The sequence below is a fragment of the Scyliorhinus canicula genome, chromosome 19 (genome assembly GCF_902713615.1).
Source record: "Scyliorhinus canicula chromosome 19, sScyCan1.1, whole genome shotgun sequence".
Classification (NCBI taxonomy): Eukaryota; Metazoa; Chordata; class Chondrichthyes; order Carcharhiniformes; family Scyliorhinidae; genus Scyliorhinus; species Scyliorhinus canicula.
The window spans coordinates 92,340,571-92,356,377 of NC_052164.1; positions in this window are offsets into that span (position 1 = coordinate 92,340,571).

Genomic DNA, 15,807 nt, shown 5'->3' on the forward strand with positions numbered 1-15,807 from the left:
AAACTTCATTTCACACAGTCGCACAATGGTTCGCACTGCTGCCTCACAGCGGCAGGGACCCAGGTTCGAAGTTTCCTCTCACAGTCCAAAGATGTGCAGGTTGGGTGGATTGGCCATGATAAATTGACCCTTAGTGCTCAAAGAATGTGCAGGTTAGGTCACAGGGGTAGGGCGGGGTGGGCAGGTGAGTGGACCTAGATACAGGGCGCGATTCTCCGCAAATGCGGAGAGTCGTGAAGGCTGCCGTGAAACTGGCCGTGTTTCACGGCAGCCTCCACGCCCCTCCCGGGTTCCGATTCTGCTCCCCGGTTGGGGCTAGCAGCGGGGCCCCGTGAACCTCGGCATCGCAGGCTTAGCGAACTTCGCTAAGCCCGCGCGCCAAGGGTAACGGCGGCTGACGCAAACGATGACGTCAGCCGCGCATGCGCGGATTAGACGGCTCCAATCCGCGCATGTGTGGATGAAGTCATCACGCATATGCGTGAAACCCGCGCATGCGCGGGCCGTTATGCCCCTCAGCTGCCCCGCGGACTGATCCAGCGGGGCGGCGGAGGAACAAAGAGTGCCCACCGATCGCGGGCCCATGCCACCGGCCGTGCCAATCGGTGGCATGGTTCTCCAGAACGGCACTTTGCGGCCGTTTTCACGAACGGTGAGAGCAGGTGTGTTGGAGTTCGTGAAAACGGCCGTAAAGGCCTGGGAAATCGGCCCATTGGCTAGGGGAGAATCGCTGCTTGCCGTAAAAAACGGCGAGCAGCGATTCATGTCATGGGGCGGCCGTGGGGGGGGGAGGGAGAATAGCGGGAGGTCGGGAAAAATGTCGGGAAGTCCCTCCCGCTATTCTCCGACCCGTCGTGGGGGGCGTAGAATTGCGCCCACAGTGTTTGGAGGGTCAGTGCAGACTCAATGGGCCACTGTAGTGATTCTATGATTCTTCCTGGAATTTCCATCTCAGGATTCCACCAGGTAGCCTATCCTTGGGGCCCCCACCATCCTCATCTGTATCTTGTCCCTTGACGCCATCCACAGACATGAGGTCAGCATCCACATTCATGTGGAGTTGAGGTGGAGTTAAGGCCAGAATAAGATCAGTCATGATTGAATGGCAGAGCAGACTCGATGGGCCAAATGGCCTAATTCTGCTCCTATATCTTATGACAGCAGTTACCCTGCCTCACCATCACTTCTTTTCAGCTAGTACGTTAATTTAGACAAGTCTTTGAGGGGAGAGCAGTAAATGTTTTTGTAAAAACAGAGATGTAGATCTATATGGCACCTCCACATATACGCTGTGTGATAGCCATTCCATCATTTTGTTCAGATACGGGCTGAACGAACATCAGTGGAAAGGATGAAGGAGCTTTGATTTCATTAGTTCCTTTAAGGAATGCACCTTCTGACGTGGCCACTTTGATACATATTTCCGCTTGTTTTAAATCCAGCTGTACGATACATTTTGGTATCTGTGTGTGTCTTGCTTTTTCATGTGGGATGTCACACATTGAAGCGGAGGTATATTTTTAAAATCTTGTGAGAATGCTTTGAAACTCCTTCTCAGGATTTGGAGAAAAGATAACAAAGGGATCAAAGTGGCCACATCAAAGGACATTTGCTTTGTCAAGGGACAAGTCAGGTTTCATGCGGTGCACTCGTCTTGGTCAACGCCAGCCTTTAGTGCAACAATTTTAACGTTTTGGATACTCTTGCTGTGTCCTTCAAAGCTTCCAGAAGGCACATAGGTTCTGCCATATAATATGTGCAAAAGTGAGTTTCTGTAGTGATAGAGAACACCCACGGCCACTCCCCCCCATCCCCCCCCCCATCCCCCCCCCACCCCCACCCCCACCCCCACCACCCACCCCCACCCCCTAAATAGCAGAACATTTCTAAACTCTCAGCTCCATCAATGCAGACAGTAAGGCTAATGTGTGTTGGAATTAGTGCCCGCAACAGGGCGAAACAGTTGAAATTAAATTAAATGAAAATCGCTTATTGTCACAAGTAGGCTTCAAATGAAGTTACTGTGAAAAGCCCCCAGTCGCCACATTCCGGCGCCTGTTCGGGGGAGTTCGATGTTCGAGTTCGGAGTTTGATGCCTGGTGACTCTCTACCTACCTCACATTCAAGCCCCCACCTCAGTCAAATGTCCTGCTGCCTTTCTTGTCCAGATCTGCGCATGAGGATTAGCCGCTTGCCTGAGCTACTGAGTACCTGAATGCTCCTGAAGGATCAGTGTGCTCATGGGGAGGGGCGGAAATGTGAAAAGTAGTTAAGAAAATGGTCAGATCCTTTTTAAAGAATAAAATGAGCCTGAGATTCCAAACCTCCAGCCTCCGACAAACAGAGGGGCTTTTCACAGTAACTTCACTTGAAGCCTACTTGTGACAATAAGCGATTTTCATTTCATTTTCATTTCATTTTTTCATTTCATTTCATTTCAAACAGTGGCTGTGCTGGTCTCTGATCTGTTCTCAACTATGCTTTTACCAACCCTTATGTATGTTAATGCTTGGGTAGTCCCAATACCCACTTCAACCGGTGGGAAAGCAATCCTACCTATAGAAAGATAACAATGAAAATGGTGCCGCTAAATTCATGCACAGCAAGCTCCCACAAACAGTAATGTGAAATGACCAGATTATTATTATTTTTTTAATGATGTTGGGTCAAGGGATAAACATTAGCCAGAACAGAGAGAGAGAGAGAACTCCCCTGCTCTGCTCCAAATAGTGCCGATGGGACCTGCACATGCCCCTGGCATGGGAGAAAGGGGTTTGTGTCAAACCTTTCACCCAAAAGACCTCTCCTCCCCTAGTGCAGCTGCGTCCTCAGTACTGAACTGATGCGTCAGTCGAGCGATTACAGCCACGTCTTTCAACTGGGACTTGATCCCCGGATCTTTATGAGCCAGAACAAAAGGTTGCATTTCTATAGCGACTTTCACGGCCACTAGACATCCCAGCACCCTGTACAGCCAATGACGTACTTTTGAGGTAAAAACTTTTGAGAATGCTGGAAATAGCCAAGGGCCCTGGCAGCACCTGTGGAGAGGGAGACAAAGAGAGTCTGGTTGTCTGTAATTCGAACTTCCATCACGTTCTGTCTGACGTGTTGAGTGTTTCCAGCATTCTCAGTTTTATTTCAGATTTGGAGCATCCGCGGTATTTTGGTTCTGTACAAGTACACAGCCACTGTAGGCAGGACAGCAACCAATGATAATGACCAGATAATGTTTCTTTTCATGTTGCTTGAAGGATAAATACTGGCCAAGACTGCGGGGAGAAGTCTTCTTCTTTGAATTAGTGCAATGGGAGTTTTCATGTCCACCTGAGAAATCAGACCTTTAGGCCGGGACTGTCCGGGGCGAGTCCGCCCCCCGGCCGCTGCCAGCAAGGACTGAGGATTTGCCGCTCAGACAAATCTCCCGTTCACTGCAGCGGGCCTAGAGGCCCCGACTGCCATGAGCGGACGGAGAATCCTACCCTGGGGAAGTGGTGGAAGGATTCCCGAGCTGATTATCCGCCCGTTGAACCGTGTTATGAACATTCCTTCCATGGCCAACAAGTCCTGGCGTTGGACTTGAATCCGGAGCTTCAGGTTGAGAGGATGGGGCACTGCCGATGTCCCACAGGACCTCCCACCTATCCAGTTGTAGGCAGAGAATCACGTGCAATAGTTCCTCTACCTACTTCTGCACCATTACCTCTGGTGGCTTCAAGGATTTATCCTTGCCTCCCCCGTTTCTCAGAGAGGGGAGAGGAACATAAGAACATAGGAATTAGGCGCAGAAGTAGTCAATTCAGCTCTTTGAGCCTGCTATACCATTCAATCAGATCATGGCTGATCTCATACTGGTCTCAAATCCACCCCCCTATCTGTTCCCCATATCCCTTTAACCCGTTTTTAAAAAATCAGAAATATATCTTTCTCTCGAGGTGTCGGAAGACGATACTGTCGCCATTTGATCGAAGTTGAAAAGCTACAGAGATCTCTGACGGAGAAGGTGACGGGCAGAAAGCGGGGTTGGATGAGGGAATAGAGCAGTTGAAGATGAGCGACAGTGACTGTGTGAGGATGGCACAAGACAGGTGAGCGCGACACACCATGACGGGAGTAGCTACAAGCAGCAGCAGCAGCAGAAAGTGTGACCAACCGTGTCAAAGGCTGCAGACTCGAGAAAGACAAGTAGATAGTTTATCTAAATAACCCAAAAAACTGAATGCTAAGCATCCAATTATGGTGAGGGGGGGGGGGGGGGGGGGTGGATTAGGAACACCCGCAGCTGAATTGACAAGATTCACAAAGCACTTTTGTGATTGTTCAGCTGCCTCATTGCTGGGTCCAACAATTCTGAGCAATTTCCTTCGTACAACACGCTACCTACAGCTGTTGCAAATCACATCTTCAAGAGCCGGAACTAAAGTACTCGTGGTGATAAACCGCTACAGTCAACCCTTTGATTTCCTGTTTGCAAAGTGGAACATCAACCCTCGCCAGTGCTTAGGGGGGTGCAAACATTCCACTGGCAAAGCCGTTTCTATTTCCCTCTGCTAGCGCGCACAATTTTAGCAAATGCCGACTCGAAAGTAAGCATGGTAAGTCATCCAGACTCGAAGCGTTAGTTCCCTTCTCTCTCCACAGGAGCTGTCAGACCTGCTGAGACTCCCCAGCATCTTCTGTTTTTGTTTCAGATTCCAGGAGCCGCTGTAATTTGCTTTTATTGAACCCTCGCCATGTTTTTTTCTCACCAAATAACGCTGTCAAGTACGGCCAGTTACAGAGTCTTTGAATATGGAGTTAGCAATTTGCCAATAGGGACATATTGCACTCACCCAGGTCCATCTCCCTCAGCCGCAATTCAGCAGAACCAAGGAACAGTTCCTCCTTCTCTTCTGCGCACAGATTTCTTTTGGCTAAAACTGCACAACGTACGCATAGGCAGATGGTTAGTAGGCTTTGCATCGCCTTCAACACCTCCATTTTAAAGAAAATCAACTTTATTTTCAACCCGCCCCCTCCCCCTCAACCCTGGTCCTTCCCTATCTCTGGAATCTCCTCTGTGAGGCGCCTTGGAATACTTTGCAATGTTAAAGGGGCTACATCAATACACATTGTTGTTGATGAGGTGGGACCACCCCACCCGCAAGAGTTTAGATGTAATATTCCTCGTCAGACAATAATTACAAAAGGGGACATTCTCAAGTACTTCATGTCATGATATGCAAACATGCAGATAATGATATGCAGAAATGCAGCTGATGAACACATAGAATAGGACGCAACCAAGGAGCAGTCAGGACACTCAGGGGTGGTATCTCACTATAAAAGGGATAAGGCACTCACGCCCCGCCTCTTTCCACAGACCAACATCTACAGAGTGCGACAGGGTGTATCCTCAGCATCACACCCAACACGTGGCTTAGAGCAAGGCTGGTTCAGTTAGACTGAGTTACTACATTTAGATGAGCAGAGAGTCGAAGTCATTAAGAACTGTGCTAATGGTTCAATAAATCACATTGAACTTACTTCAAAGTCTGGAGCATCGCTTACTGAAAGCTGTATCAAGTTGCAGCCTGTGTTATTCCAAAGTACATAACACGACACTTTACGCATGCCAAAAAAGAATTTCTGCAAAAGTGGCACCCTGATGCCAATAACTTAAAAAATAAACACGGCAATATCAGCTTCATTCCTGCAATCCTTGTGTACTTGGGCCCCCTATTCCCTGAGCCATTTTCTTGGCAGCTTTGGTCAGTGGTTATCTGCCATAGCCTTCCAGTCTCAGAGGCAGGGCAAGGAGACAGGTCCCAAGTTTACCTCAGGCAGAATAGAAATCAAATCTGCGCTGTTGGCATCAATCTGACCCACATGCTAACCATCTGGCTAACAACCCCCCCCCCCCCCCCCTCCACACACACAAAGAGTAGCAATATATCATACAAAACTTTTATATTCCTATTTTTATATTTTATATTTTATAGGGCAGCACGGTAGCATTGCGGATAGCACAATTGCTTCACAGCTCCAGGGTCCCAGGTTTGATTTCAGCTTGGGTCACTTGAGTCTGCACATCCTCCCCGTGTCTGGGTGGGTTTCCTCCGGGTGCCCCGGTTTCCTCCCACAGTCCAAAGATGTGCAGGTTCGGTGGATTGGCCATGCTAAATTGCCCTTAGTGTCCAAAATTGCCCTTAGTGTTGGGTGGGGTTACTGGGTTATGGGGATAAGGTGGAGGTGTTGACCTTGGGTAGGGTGCTCTTTCCAAGAGCCGGTGCAGACTCGATGGGCCGAATGGCCTCCTTCTGCACTGCAAATTCTATGATATTCAATAAATCAAGTCAAAACATATTCTACCCCGGAGGGTCGGAGGGGTGTGCGACTGCCAGGATAGTGGTTGTGTGTGCTGGGACAGAGTAAAGGATGTATAAAGCTGATCTACTGGAAACCTTAACAATGTAAAATAAAATCGAAGTGCCGTTAATTACCTGCTGGTGGCACTGCTGAGTTGATAGATGTTCATGCTGGTAGCACCACCAGCAGGTCATTTTTAGTATTACAGGGCTCTAATTCTGGAATCCACAATTTGCCCTCATGTAGCACTTATAATGTAGTTAAGGATCTTCACAGGAGTGTTATTGAGCATAATTTGACACAGAGTCACAGAAGGAGATCTTCGGCTGGTGGACAAGAGACAGATAGGGAGAAAGGCAGAGAATTCCATAGTTTAGAGCCTTGGCAGATGAAGGCATTGTTGCCAATTGTGGAGCAAATTTAAAAAAAAAGATATTTTCACACACACACAGACTTTTTTCCCTTTGGGGATTAGTGGGGAAATGGTGGAAGGATTCCCAAGCTGGTTATCAGCCCAGTTGAACCAGTTCACAAATGCTCCTGCCCTGCCGTGGCAACAGGTTCTGGTGCTGGGACGTCAACCCGGAGCTTCTGCTCCAGGGGTGGGGCTGCTTTCCACTGTATCAAGGTGGCACCATTAGACCACTGATTTCGGGGAGTTTTAGGAGGTTACAGAGGGTTTGTAGGGGGCCCAGGTAAAACTCATGTTGATGCAAACAAGGGGAATGATCTCCAGTGGCCAGCACCAATTCAAAAAGGCAGCTCATCACCACCTACAGAACAGCAACAGGGTATGGCAACAGTGCCAACTTAGCCAGCAATGTCCACATCCCATGAAAGAGTTAGAAAAAAAAGTTCTTTGAATTTATTTCATACTTTCAAATGATGGGAATCTAAAGGTTAATCCAGAATTTATGGCATGTTTTTGTTTTATTTGCAGGTAAAATTATTTTTAAATTTCTTCCCTCTTTAAGTCTTAATAAAAAAAATCTGTTTTATGGTTTCTCACAAGTATTTCAGTCCAATGAATGGCAAATATACATAATAAACGCAAAACTATATAGATGGACCTGATTTTTGATCTGCTTGCTCACTTTAGTAACAAATTGCACCATGATCGAAATAAACACATTGGATAAACTTAACTGGGTTTTCAATTTTTGGAAGTTCACCTGGGACACCACTTTTTGTTCCTCTTTTTCCATGTATCAACATTGTGTTTTTATTGTATGTCCTGTGTTTTTTCGTGTATGGAACGATCTGCCTGGACTGTACACGGAACAATGCTTTTCGCTGTACCTCGGTACACGTGACAATAAATCACATCCAAATCCATTACTAAAACAGGTTACTTGGTCTTCATCGCATTGCGGTTTGTGGGGCCTCGATGCATGCAAAGCTTCACTGGCTATCAAGCACTTTTGAGATGTCCCTATAAATCAAATCAAATCAAAGGATTTTACAAATGTCAATAAAAGTTGCAAAGTAATGTTTTTATTTTCAATCCGAGCAAGGCCAGAATTGTTTTTCTGCAACTGCTAAAACTATTCTCATGGTTTCAAGTCTATTTCTCCCCCGAGCTTTGTGACTTTTTACAAATGCCGTCAACGCGATACAGGCATCAGCAGCAGAGTCAGTATTTATTGCTCATTCCTGGTTGTCCTGGTGAGCTTTATTCCCTGTTGCACACTTTGGGTTGAAGGCACTCTCGCAACACTGTTAGGGAGGAAATTCCAGTGACGATGGAGAAATAGTGATGCGTGTCTATGTCAGGATGGGTGCGACATGGAGGGGAACTTAGAGTTGGCGGGGTTCCCTTCCAGCTGCAGCTCTTGCTCAGGGTAACCCAACCTCAGCAAGGGTGGGTGTGTGTTTTGCATGCTAGGGCACTACCGGCCCACATAACGAAGCACGATTGCAGTCATCAGAAGCCAATCGTCTCCGCCCCAGGGTTTTTCCGCAGAAGTATCTCCAGGAAATGTCCTGGGCCCAGCTATCTTCAGCTGCTTCAATGACCTCCCCCTTCAGCTTCAGGTCATAAGTGTAACTGCTGACGATTGTTTAGCTCTACTTGGAATTCTTCAGATAAAGCTATGCCAGCGAGCGGGAAGATCTGGACAACATCCAGCCTCGAGCTGATAAGCAACAGATAATATTCACATTGTACAAGTGTCAGGCAATGAGTACCTCCAATGAGAAAGCCCAACATTCGCCATTTGACATTCAATGGCATTAGAGACTTGATCACACAATCTAGGCCTGCATCCCAGCACAGTACTGAAGGAGTGTTGGGCTGTCAGAGGTGTCATCTCCTCGTTAAGGGCAGCACGGTAGCATTGTGGATAGCACAATTGCTTCACAGCTCCAGGGTCCCAGGTTTGATTCCAGCTTGGGTCACTTGAGTCTGCACATCCTCCCCGTGTCTGCTTGGGTTTCCTCCGGGTGCCCCGGTTTCCTCCCACAGTCCATAGATGTGCAGGTTAGGTGGATGGGCCATGCTAAATTGCCCTTAGTGTCCAAAATTGCCCTTAGTGTTGGGTGGGGTTACTGGGTTATGGGGATAGGATGGAGGTGTTGACCTTGGGTAGGGTGCTCTTTCCAAGAGCCCGTGCAGATTCGATGGGCTGAATGGCCTCCTTCTGCACTGTAAATTTTAAGAAATTGGGGCTCCACCTGCCCTCAGATGGACTTAAAACATTCAAAGGCACTATTTCAAAGAAGTTTGTAAGTTCTCACTGGTGTCCTGAACAATATTAATTCGTGAACGATCATTCTCTTTTCCAATCTCTTCCATCAGGCAGGAGATATAAAAGTCTGAGAACACGCACTAACAGGTTCAAAAACAGCTTCTTCCCCGCTGTTACCACTCTTGAATGACCCCCCTATGGACTGAACTGATCTCTCCACACATCTTCTCTACTTAGCACTACACTCTGTATGCTTGACCCGACGTCTGTGTCCATTTATCAACATTGTGTTTTTATTGTATGTCCTGTGTTTTTTCGTGTATGGAACGATCTGCCTGGACTGTACACGGAACAATGCTTTTCGCTGTACCTCGGTACACGTGACATCAAATCACATCCACATCCATTACTAAAACAGGTTATTTGGTCTTCATCGCATTGCGGTTTGTGGGGCCTTGATGCATGCAAAGCTTCACTGGCTGTCAAGCACTTCTCAGATGTCCCTATAAATGCAAATAATTTCTTTCACCATCATTGAATCACCATAGTCTTCGGAGCCATCACTGGGCAAGAACTGCACTGTACCATCCACATCTGCTGCAGAGAAGATCAGAGAGGGGAAGTCACTGGAGTACCATGGCCGAATGATCTAAATAGCTTCAAGGTGCCACAAACAACGTGCCAAGGTTTCTTTGGCAATATTTCCCATACCACCAAGAAGAACAAGAATCGCAGGTGGAAGGGAACACCACCAATTCTAAGCTCCCCTCCAAGCCACACGCCATCCCGATTTGGATATACGGATATCCACCCTTCCTAACAGTGTTGTGAGAGAGCCTGCAACACAAACTGCAACAGTTAATAAAGCTCACCATCAGCTACTCAAGGCCAACCAGGGATGGGCAATAAATGCTGGCTTTGCTGATGATGCCCATATCCCGTCAATGCATTTGTAAAAATTCACAAAGCTAGGTGGAGGAATAGCCTTACATCTATGAGAAAAGTTCTTAACAGTTTAAAAAATAATTGTAACGTCGCATTGTTTGGATTAAAAATACAAACATTAATTTGCAACTTTTATTTCTAAAGACTTTGATACCTTAAGTTGATGGGACCTTTAGGTTGGTTTTATTCTGTGCGGCCCCCTTATGAAGCTCCAAAAACTTTAAACCCTAGTAAAAGTTATCCAATGGATTTATTTAAATCTTGACCCAATTTGTTACCAAGTCACAGGTCCAGAATCCAGACAGTTTTGGCATGGTTATATTTTTGAAAAGCAGTATTTACTTGTATCATTAAGACTTATGTCATGTGAGAGTGCCTTTAAGAATTGGATGTTTAAGAAATGCACCTTTAAGAAATGAAGCTGATCATATTACTGAAGTGGTATCACAGGGGGTGAGCTGAGCTCACTTCTGCTTTTTGGGAGTTTTAGTTTCAGTTTGAAGAAAGCTTGGGTGTGGCTGTGAGCTGCATTGCTGGTGATCGCTGCCATGAAGGACTATCTCTTAATCCTTTGGTGAAATCGGAATTGTAAAAAGTCTCAGTATTGAATATAAATCTAATGTGCTTCTGTTTGAAATATTTGTTAAGTCTTTTGGATGTGTAAAGGAATAGTTTGCAGGATTAGGTAGTGTATTATTTTCGGGGTTATCTTTGAAGTAAGGGGTGTTAACAGATCCAATGTTTATTTAAAAGGATAATTTGAGTTCATGGAATAAACATTGTTTTGTTTTAAAAACCACGTGTGCATAATTGTAATACTACACCTGGGGAACAAGCCGTGTGCTTCAAAAGCAACAATCCATTAAAGGTGGGGGTTGGTTGAACTCCATGATACATTTTGGGGTTCTGAAAACACCGCTCCCATAACACTTAGAGGAAATACATTTTTTTATGATTTTATGCGAGAACGAAACAAAAGCATGTCAAATTTCAGCTTAATCTGTTGATACCTGTAATTTTGCATGTTTTAATTAAAACTCAAATAACTTTTTAACTCTTTCACTGGATGTAGGCGTCGCTGGCTAGGCCAGCATTTATACCAATCCCCTGTTGCGCAGGTGGTGGTGAGCAGCCTTTTTGCAGGCCATCTGGTGTAGGTACACTCCAAGTGCTGTCAGGAAGGGAGTTCCAAGATTTTGACACAGGAATAGTGAAGGAACGGCGACATATTTCCAAGTTGGGATGCAACATAATCTTGTTTTAACATACTTCCTTACAGTCAGGGACTTGAGCCATACCTTGTTTGATGCGACATAGATTTCTCTGCAAACACCTCCAACCACTCCCCACAAGATTGATCAAGGCGCTGATGCTACTCGCATCATCAATGGGCTTCCGTAGTCATGAACATGGGACAGTGTAAACCGGACAGGAGAATAGGAAGGAAATTGATAGTCAAGGATTTCTTTGTGACAAGATCCTAGAGATTATTACACCATTATGGCACTATGGGCAGCATGGTAGCAGTGGTCACCACTGGTGCTTCACAGCGCCATGGACCCGGGCTTGAATCCCGGCTTGGGTCACTGTGCAGAGTCTGCATGCTCTCCCAGTGTCTGCGTGGGTTTCCTCCGGGTGCTCCAGTTTCCTCCCACAAGTCCCGAAAGATGTGCTTGTTAGGTGAATTGAGCATTCTGAATTCTCCCTCAGTGTACCCGAACACTCGCTGGCATGTGGCGACTAGAGGATTTTCACACTAACTTCATTGCACTGTTAATGTAAGCCTACTTGTGATACTAATAAAGATTATTAAAACTTCAGCATAATTCACGTGCATTGCATCTTCTGGCCTCTCACACAAGAAAATATTCCAATTTGTTTTTTTCTGAGTTCTAAGGTTACCCACATTGACATCTATCTGCCATAGTACTGCCTACTCAGTCTGCCACTTTCCCAAAACAGCTTCCTGGTATCATTCACATAACTTACTGCACCTCCAAACTGTCACCTGCAAACTTGGGTGCATAACCTTCCTAATCTTTCACTTTGCTCTCATTGATTTATTCAGTGATGAGCCATATAGCGCAGTTACCAATTTGATTGCTGCTGAGTTTACTGGTCTTGGGGGGGGGGGGGGGGAGGAACAGGAGTTGGCCATTCACGTTCTGCTACGCAATTAGATCCTGGTAGATCTGTACTTCAACTCCAGTTACCCACTTTTACCCCATATCCCTAGAACCACATAGCTAACAAAAATCTATTGACCTCAGTTTCAACTCACCCAGCATCGAAAGGCAGAGCAATTTCCAGAGTTCTATTACCTTGGCAAGGAAAAAATGATTCCTGATATCAACCCTTAAAGACATGGCTCAAATTTGGTGCATGCCCATTTTCCAGATAGTTCTGTCTCTACCCCGTTGAATCCTTTTATCATTTTAAATACATCAATTAGATGGCTCCCTAATCCACCTAAATTCAAGATTATAGAAGACACGTTTGGTTAAACAGTCACCCTCCCTCGTAAGCCTTTATGCGAGTGAATCGGCACAGTTATTCTCATCCAAGATCTTCTGCAGGTCTGTTGCTCAAAACTGACAGCAGCACTTCAGAAAGAACCTGGCCATGGATCTACGCAACTGAAGCAGAACTCCTTCACTTTTGGATTTTCAGCTCCCTCGGATGAGGCCAACATTCCCTGAGGCTTTGCGATTTAAAAAAATTCCTTTTAGCGATTTATGTACATGATACCTGATTCCCCACAGCGCACAAGAAAATTCCAAGCGACACCCTCGGATGTCCACATTGATATCCATCTGCCATAGTTATGCCCAGTCAGTCTGTCACTGTCCCATAATAACTTCCTAGTGTCATTCGCATGGCTGCAGCACTGAGCCCTCGTCACATCCTGCCAACCAGAGACTTAACCCTTTTTTAAAAAAACTCGGTCTTCTCCCAATCACTGTTACAAGCTGACCTCCAGTTCCATCTCCCTTTGAACTTTGCTAAGCAACTTGGTGCGCCAAATGTTGAAGAGGCAGTGGTTTGGATGCCACAACTGGTTTACAGAAGAGAAAATGGAAATGCCGCCAATTTATTGGTCCTGCAAATGTGGGAACAAAACCTGCGATAAAATTAAAATAATGTAAATGCTGGAGGTTTTGAACTAAAATAGAAAAATTAATAAACACGGAGGCTAGTCAGCATCGGAAATAGAATTGATTCAGTTGGATTCCATCTTCCAGATACTGAACAGACTGCCATGAACTCCAGTAGTTACTGATGGCAATGATTGTCTCCGTCATTTACCATTCTTTAGGGAAAGCCGATGTAGGGGAAAACCACTGCTAGAATTAGAATTAGAACAGTACAGCACAGAACAGGCCCTTCGGCCCTCAATGTTGTGCCGAGCAATGATCACCCTACTCAAGCCCACGTATCCACCCTATACCAGTAACCCAACAACCCCCATTAACATTATTTTTTAGGACACTAAGGGCAATTTAGCCTGGTCAATCCACCTAACCCGCACATCTTTGGACTGTGGGAGGAAACCGGAGCACCCGGAGGAAACCCACGCACACACGGGGAGGACGTGCAGACTCCGCACAGACAGTGCCCCAGCCGGGAATCGAACCTGGGACCCTGGAGCTGTGAAGCATTGATGCTAACCACCATGCTACCAAAGACTGAACTCCAGAACATTACAGCGCAGTACAGGCCCTTCGGCCCTCGATTTGTGCCGACCTGTGAAACCACTCTAAAGCCCATCTACAATATTCCCTTATCCGTAAGTTTGTCCAATGACCATTTAAATGCCCTTAATGTTGGCGAGTCCACTACTGTTGCAGGCAGGGCATTCCACACCCTTACTACTCTCTGAGTAAAGAACCTACCTCTGACATCTGTCCTATCTATCTCCCCTCAATTTAAAGTTATGTCCGCTCGTGCTAGCCATCATCATCCGAGGAAAAAGGCTCTCACTGTCTGATCCTCTGATCATCTTGTATGCCTCAATTAAGACACCTCTTAACCTTCTTCTCTCTAACAAAAACAGCCTCAAGTCCCTCAGCCTTTCCTCATAAGATCTTCCCTCCATACCAGGCAACATCCTGGTAAATCTCCTCTGCACCCTTTCCAATGCTTCCACATTCTTCCAATAATGCGGCGACCAGAACTGCATGCAATACTCCAAATACGGCCGCACCAGAGTTTTGAACTGCTGCAACATGACCTCAAGGCTCCGAAACTCAATCCCTGTACCAATAAAAGCTAACACGCCGTACGCCTTCTTAACAACCCTATCAACCTGGGTGGCAACTTTCAGGTATCTATGTACATGGACACCGAGATCTCTCTGCTCATCCACACTACCAAGAATCTTACCATTAGCCCGTACTCAGTCTTCCTGTTACTCCTTCCAAAATGAATCACCTCACACTTTTCTACATTAAACTCCATTTGCCACCTCTCAGCCCAGCTCTGCAGCTTATCAATGTCCCTCTATAACTTGTAACATCCTTCCGCACTGTTCACAACTCCACCGACTTTAGTGTCACCTGCAAATTTACTCACCCATCCTTCTACGCCCTCCTCCAGGTCATTTATAAAAATGACAAACAGAAGTGGCCCCCAAACAGATCCTTGTGGTACACCACTAGTAACTGAACTCCAGGCTGAACATTTCCCATCAACCACCACCCTCTGTCTTCTTACAGCGAGCCAGTTTCTGATCCAAACTGCTAAATCACCCTGAATCCCATGCCTCCGTATTTTCTGCAATAGCCTACCGTGGGGAACCTTATCAAACGCTTTACTGAAATCCATATACACATCAACTGCTTTACCCTCATCACCTGTTTAGTCACCTTCTCAAAGAACTCAATTAGGTTTGTGAGGCACAACTTACCCTTCACAAAACCGTGTTGACTATCCCTAATTAAATTATTCCTTTCTAGATGATTATAAATCCTATCTCTTATAAACCTTTCCATGACTTTGCCCACAACAGAAGTAAGGCTCATTGGTCTATAGTTACCAGGGTTTTCTCTATTCCCCTTCTTGAACAAGGGGACAACATTTGCTATCCTCCAGTCTTCTGGCACTATTCCTGTAGACAATGATGACATAAAGATCAAAGCCAAAGGCTCAGCAATCTCCTCCCTAGCTTCCCAGAGAATCCTAGGATAAATCCCATCCGGCCCAGGGGACTTATCTATTTTCACACTTTCCAGAATTGCTAACACCTCCTCCTTATGAACCTCAAGCCCTTCTAGTCTAGTAGCCTGAATCTCAGTATTCTCCTCAACATTGTCTTTTTCCTGTGTGAATACTGACGAAAAATATTCATTTAGCACCTCTCCTATCTCCTCAGACTCCACGCACAACTTCCTACTACTGTCCTTGACTGGCCCTACTCTTACCCTAGTCATTCTTTTATTCCTGACATATCTATAGAAAGCTGTAGGGTTATCCTTGATCCTACCTGCCAAAGACTTCTCATGTCCCCTCCTGGCTCTTCTTAGCTCTCTCTTTAGGTTCTTCATAGCTAACTTGTAACTCTCAAGCACCCGAACTGAACCTTCACGTCTCACCTTTACATATGCCTCCTTCTTCCTCTTGACAAGTGATTCAACTATTTTAGTGAACCACAGTTCCCTCGCTCGACCACTTCCTCCCTGCCTGACAGGTACATACTTATCAAGGACACGCAGTAGCTCTTCCTTGAACGAGCTCCACGTTTCAATTGTGCCCATCCCCTGCAGTTTCCTTCCCCATCTTATGCATCCTAAGTCTTGCTTCATCGCATCATAATTACCTTTCCCCCAGC